Here is a 7486-nt window from a genome sequence, read left to right as displayed (position 1 = left end):
AGGCATAGAAAGCAACCATAGATACCAGAGACAGTGTGGCAGGCGGGTGGGAGATGGCAGAGGGTGAGAGATAGGGAATCAAAGATGGAAAGAAAAGTAAAATATACCATAAACAAAAAGTGGAACATTATTTGTTGAAGATAACATATATGTTGATGTGCTTGATTGAGCCAATATACAGTGTATTCTGGATGGAAAATCTGATTTTTTATGCAGGAATGATGTACAGTGAATGAATATAAATAAATTAATTTGAATAAATAATGAAGGATATAGGAACACAGTAAATGGTTGTGAATACCGGATATAGTGTGGGAAGAGAGTGGGTGAAGGACATTAAGGAGAAAAATACAGAGGCATAGCATTAATGGGACAAAGAAATGCGATATTATCTGTTGAAGAGAACTTTACAGTACTATCAACTGGACTGGGGAGAAATGTACACATATTGGAATATTCACTTTATTAGCTAAATAAAGTGATTGAATGTACAAAAGAAATTGAAAGAAAATACAAAAAAAATAAATGAATCAATAAAAAATTAAATAAATAATTCTTTTAAAAAGGATATATGTGATCCAATGTAATATAAACAAGATCATTATAATAATAAATAAAGTTAAATTTAAAACATTTAAAAAATACTGGTACAAGACAAGAATGCCCACTTTCTCCACTCTTTTTCAATATAGTGCTGAATGTCTTAGGCAAAGCAATCAGAAAAGAGAATCAAACAAAAAGCATTCCAATAGGAAAAGAAGTGAAATTATCTCTATTTGCAGATGACATGATTGTATACATAGAAGACTAACTGATTTTTAGCAAAGGGTACCAGTCAATTCAGTGAAAAAAGGAAAGCCTCTTTAGCAAATGGGCCTTGAAAACTGTTGATCCACCTCCAGAAAGATGAATCTGAACACATATCTTTCACCATTGACAAAAATTAACTCAAAGTGCATTAAAGATCTAAACCTAAGACACCTCAAACTATAAAAATTCTAGTGGAAAACTATGGGGAAACTCTGGAAGACAATGGAGTAGACAAAGACTTCTTATATAAGATTGTTAAAGCAAAGGCAATTATCCCAAAAATAGACAAATGGAATGACATCAGATTAATCTGCACAGTAATCACAGTAATTAGTGTTCATCTACAACCTTCAAAATGGGAGAATATTTTTTTCTTTCTTTTTTTTTCTTTTTTTTTTTTTTGAGAGGTTTTTCGCTATAGGGCGCGTGCGCTCACCAGACAGACAGAGAGAGACAGAGAGACAGAAAGCGAGAAATCACCCCCCAGAGGGGATGGTCACGCCGCAGTCCCTTCTCCTCCAATCTCCTCTCAGGATTTTGGACATGCACGCACACGTGCCCAGCGTGAGTTTTAAGCCACCGGGTCCGGGACGCAAACCATGGTCGACTACATGGGAGTCCAGCAACATAGCCATTACGCTAACTGCTGGTTCCAGAAATGGGAGAATATTTTTGGAAACTATGCCTCGGATCAGAGTCTGATAATCAGAATACACAGGGAACTTAAGTGGCTTACCCCCTCAAAAAAAAACAAAAATACCAATCCAGTTAAAAGATGGGAAAATGAGTTGAACAAATAGATCTCTAAGGAAGACATAAAAACAGCTAAAAAGCATATGAAAAAATATTGATCATTCCTATTATGAGGTAAATGTAGAACAAAACACAATGAGATACAACCCAACCCCAGTCAGAATGACTAAGATTAAAAATAAAAAATGATAATTCTGGGAGGAGTTGTGGTTAGATGGGAACTGTCCTACACTGCTGGTTGAAAAGTAAATTGGTCCAATCACTGTGGAGAACAATATGAAGATTTCTCAAAGATCTGCAAATGGAACTACCATATGATCCAGCAATCCCACTCCTGGGTATCTACCCAAAGGACAGGAGAATGCTCCATCAGAAAAGTGCTTGCACATCTATGCTTATTGTGGCATTATTCATAATTGCTAAGACATGAAACCAACCCAAATATGAATGAACAGATGAATGGATTGAAAATGTGTGGCACATATACTCTATGGAATACTACACTGCCATAAAAAATAATAAGACCCTGGGTTTTGATAGAAAGTGAACAAATATGGAAGATTTACTGCTGAGTGAAGCAAGCCAAGCAATGAAAGAGAGACACTGTATGTCTCCCCTTAATATATATTGACTGTTTGCACTCTATGACTGAAACTAATATAGAAACATAGAAAATGGTTATAGATACTGAATACAGTGTGAGAAGAGTGTTTGAGAATAAGAGTGTGAGGAAAGACTTTAAAGAAAAAAAAGATCCAAGATATTTATGGAAAACAGAAGTGTATTATCTGTTGATAATGTGTATGGTATGTTTGACTGAACTGCTGTGAAGTGTATTCATGTTGTCAAAATTCACTTTACAAGCTAAGTAATATATAGTGATTGCATGCATTAAAAAAAATAAAATACAAAAATAACTTTTTAAAAAGCAGAAATTGAAACAACTTTTTCTCCTTTCCTGGCCCCTCTGGAATTAGAAAATATTTGTGAGCATTCTTATTTTATAGCAGAATGGTTATTTGCATAAGATCAATAATATCTGTTGCCTTGCATCAGCATAGGAAATACTGTTTTTTGCTGGGGCTTTGACTGAAATGTTATATCAGAAGATATGACCAGAAAGCTAAGGAACTAAGATCTCAAGAAAGCCAACAGAAGCTCTTGGGAAGATTGCCTGGTACCATAAACAGTTCTACCTAGAAGATAAGTAAAGAATGTCACTTCCTAACAGAACCAAAATTCTTGCAAATATGGGTACCTAAAGGCACAGCCAGATGGTGAATTCTTGACTTAGCTCAGTAGAGTTGGGAAGCTTTTTAAATAATCTAATCTGAAGTTCTAAATCAATTAGCATTCTTATGGGGCTTTAAGCAAATAATAGACCAGATCAAATTGAAACTAAACTTTTTTTTTTTTCAAATAAGATAGTTACAAATAAGTTATACCCCTCTTTGGTAAAAGGAAAAATGGAAAGAAAAAAATGTTCTGAAGAAAATGACAGGGCAGTTGTTGCTAGATTTTTAGCTTTGCTCATATCTGTTTTTTTTTTTTTTTGAGTTTTTAGTATCTACCTACTGTTTGAACAGAATCCTAATCATTTTTCTGGCTTTAAGCAAATTTTCCTTAACATTTTTTGATTTTGATTAATCACAACCAAAACTGATTTTAAAAATAAAAGTACATAAAAATAAACCAATAACAAAAATAATACCTACTTAATGAATGCAATAAGCTATATGGCCTCAACTACATGCTACTATATAGTATGTTCATTGTACTCACTGAGTTTTTCGACTAAAGTCAGATATGTGTCTGTAGTTATTATTGAAAGTTTTTAGTTTAACTGAAATCTTTTGTGAATCAATAAAATGTGGAAAAAAACATGGAAAGCAACCATAGATATCAGAGACAGTTTAGGGGGAGGATGGGAAATGGCAGAAGTGAGAGGGAGGGAATCAAAGGGAGAACAAAAAAGAATCAAAATATATGAGAAGCAAGAAATGAAAAATATTTGTCAAAGATAGCATGGGTGGTAATACCCTTGATTGAGCTAATATGCAGTGTATTCTGTATGGGAAAATTTATTTTATATGATACAATGATTTACAGAGAATGAATGCAAAATTCATAAATTTTAAAATTAGAAAAACATATTGTACCCAAAGAGATATACAAAAATTAAATGTAAATAAGAAATTGTAAGGGAACCAGCAGTTAGCGTAATGGAATCCCACGTAGTTGACCGCGTTCATGTCCTGGACCCGGTGGCTTAAAACTCTCACCGGGCACGTGTGCGTGCATGCCCAAGATCCCTAGATGAGAGTGGAGGAGAAGGGATTGCAGCGTGACCATCCCCCCTGGGGGGTGATTTCTCACTTTCTGTCTCTCTGTCTCTCTCTGTCTGGCGAGCACAAGTGCCCTATAACAAAAACCTCTCCAAAAAAGAAAAAAAAGAAAAGAAATTATAAGGGACCAACAATGGGTGTAGCAGTTGTGTCACTGGCCCACCTCAGTTCAAGTCCTGGACCATTGGCTTGAAACTCACGCTGGGTGTGTGTATACTTGTTCATGATCCAGGGAAGAGAATGGAGAAGGAGGGATTGTAGCATGGACCTCCACTCCTGCAAGGAGTGATTTCTCACTTTCTCTCTCTCTATCTCTTTGTCTGGCAAGTGAATATGCCCTAAGGTAAAAACCTCTAAAAATATATAAAATATGTAAAAAAGTAATCAATTAATAAAGTAGTTCTTTAAAAGAACACTATTCCTGGAAGTTGTAAAAATAATAAAGAGAAATTATAAAAAGGAAAGAAGGAAGGAAGGAAGGAAGGAAGGAAGGAAGGAAGGAAGGAAGGAAGGAAGAAAAAAAAAGAAAAAAGGAAGAAGAAAAAAATGAGGAAGAAAGAAAGGAACCCACAATCATAAAGGCTTAGCTTTTTTAAAAAAGAATAAAACCTGTATGATATATTAATGTCCTGCTAATATGATCTTATTGTATCTTGAGAAATTATTGTGCACAAAAAAGGCTTTCATAGGTCTTTTTAGGGATTAAAAAAAAGAAACAGGAAACACAAAACATTCATTTGCTTTGGCTACTAGGATACAATACCACAGACCAGGTGACTTAAACAGTAGAAATTTATTTTCTTCCAGTTCTGGAGGCTGTAAGAACAAAACTAAAGTATAAGCAGTTTTCGTTTTTTTCTGAGGCCTCTCTAGTATAGATGGACATCTTCTCACTGTGCCTTTACTAAGTGCATGTATATTCTCGGTATCTCTTCTCCTTCTGTTAAGAACACATGTCCTATTCGCTTGGAGCTCCATCCCTCTGACCTCAGTTAACATTTAGTTACATTTTTAACAGCCCCATACCCAAATATAATTATATTGGAGATAAGGTTTTGAATATGTATTTTGGTGGGGCACAATTCAGTTCAAAATGATATATATTTCTTATTCCTCTTTTCCTACTTTTTTCAAATATTAAAGTTACAATATAAATATATTGTTTTTCATTCTTCTAAAGCAAGAATCTTCTCATTCCTATAAAGATGATGGAAAAAGTATTAACCAAGTAATCCTAACCAGACTTCTCTCTACTGATATGAAGAGGAAAATAAAATTGTAGAACTTCTCAATTTAAAATTTAATGAGTTTTTTTTAAAGAATTTCTCAGTTGAAAAAAATGATACATTTTACACATACCAAAATTAAATATCATATAATGGTTCTAAAGATACTCTATAAGGTTAGGTAGACCAGACACAATTAGTTGATTTACATTTAAGTTTATACACATTTTATTAAGAATTAAATACCTTAGGGACAGCAGGTGGCATGGTAATTAAGGGTACAGGACTCCCACATGATTGATCATGGTGTAAGTCCTGAAACAAGTGTCTTGCTTTTTCACTATCCATCTCTCTCACTCTGTCCCTCTCTGTTCAAATTAAAAATAAATAAATAAATAAATAAATAAATAAATAAATTCTTTAAAAAGGAAAGAATTAAATATCTCTGGCAGGAAAACTGAGGCAGGGCCTTTCACTGACACTGGCCCCAGCTAAACTCCAGCTCAAGCACCAGCTCAGCTCTCCCAACCTCAGAGTGCCCCATCTCTGCCAGAAAGGTAGGCTGCCTTTTTTTCCCTTCTTTCTTTTGCTAATCTCCTACTTCTCCTTACCCCATAGGGCAGCCCCCAGGTCTCCCAGACAGCCCACTTCCCAGGTGACTTACTCTGTTCTCGCTTTCATACTCTTTTTCTTTATTTTTTTATTTTATTATTTTTTGAGAAGTTTTTCGCTATAGGGCACGTGTGCTCGCCAGACTGAGAGAGACATAGAGACAGAAAGTGAGAAATCACCCCCCAGGGGGGATAGTCACGCCGCAATCCCTTCTCTTCCATTCTCCTCTCGGGATCTTGGGCACGCACGCACACGTGCCCGGCGTGAGTTTTAAGCCACTGGGTCCAGGACACGAACCACGGTCGACTACGTGGGAGTCCAGCGACATAGCCATTATGCTAACTGCTGGTTCCCGCTTTCATACTCTTTTCTCGCCCCTGTGATATTATCTTCTCCTCAGCATCCACCCACCCAGAGTACTAGACAGACCTAGAATCATAGTTTCAAATATTCTTGTACTGTGAGGCTCCCTCGGATCCTCCCTTTTACTGATCCACCTGAGAAAAGGAGAAACTGTTAAGCAGACACCTGAATAGAAGACTCCTCCTCTGGGGACCACATTGCTAAACACAGAAGGAGAGAAAGTTTGTCAAACATCAGTCCACAGCAAAAGGGAAGCAAACTTCTACCCAGTGGCAAAAACATTCTCCAAAAAGGTATCCAAAAGTGGCTAGAAGTAGAAGAGCCTCAAGTTTGAAGAAACCAGAATATATGTCTTGATCAAAAGAACAGAATAACTCCCATCCATCACTTGATAAAACAGAAGTTACCAAAATGTCAAAGAAAGAATTCAAAACATTCATAGTGACAAAAATCTATGAGTTGGAATAGGAAAGAAAAAACAAATTCCAGGAGATGAGGAAGTCCTTCCACAATTTGAAAGAAGAAATGGACAGTATAAAAAAGAATCAGATGGAACTATTAGAGATTAAGTCTGTAATACAGGAAATCAAAAACTCTCTCAAAAGTATTAGAAGCTGATTAGACCATGCTGAAGACTGAATCTCTGACGTAGAAGACAAAACCTCTGACTTAGAAAAAAAACACCAAAAAGAGAAAAAATAACAAAAAATATGAGGATAATATATGAGAATTACTAGAATTTATTAAATGTCCAAACATCTGAATAATTGGTATCTCAGAAGGTGAAGAAATGAATAAGGGCATGGAAAATTTATTCCATGAAATCCTGGAAGAAAACTTTACAAGTCTACAAGCGCTCAAACATCCAGACCCAAAAAACACAAAGGACTCCAAATAGAATCAACCCAAACAGATCCTCCCCAAGGCACACCTTAGCCAGACTGTCCAAAACCACAGAAAAAGACAAGATACTAAAATTGACAAGAGAGAAATTATAACTGGCATACAAAGGTCATCCCATGCAGCTAACACCAGACCTTTCAAGGGAAACAATGCAAGCAAGGAAAGAATGGGAAGACATATTAAAAGTATCAAGAGAGAAATAATTTAAACCAAGATTATTATATCCAGCAAGATTATCCTTCATATGAGAAAAAAATATTAAATTCTTTTCAAACAAAACCTTATCAGCTCTTCAAGAAACTCTGAAGAGAGTCTTAATCCAGGAAAACTAAAGAATGAACAAACAGAAATAAGGAAATAAAAGACAAGCATGACAGGGAACCAGCAGTTAGCGTAATGGCTATGTCGCTGGACTCCCACGTAGTCGACCGCGGTTCGTGTCCCGGACCCAGTGGCTTAAAACTCACGCCGGGT

The sequence above is a fragment of the Tupaia chinensis genome, unplaced genomic scaffold (genome assembly GCF_000334495.1).
Source record: "Tupaia chinensis unplaced genomic scaffold, TupChi_1.0 Scaffold000034_1, whole genome shotgun sequence".
In the NCBI taxonomy this organism is placed as follows: Eukaryota; Metazoa; Chordata; class Mammalia; order Scandentia; family Tupaiidae; genus Tupaia; species Tupaia belangeri.
This window is presented reverse-complemented; position numbering follows the sequence as displayed.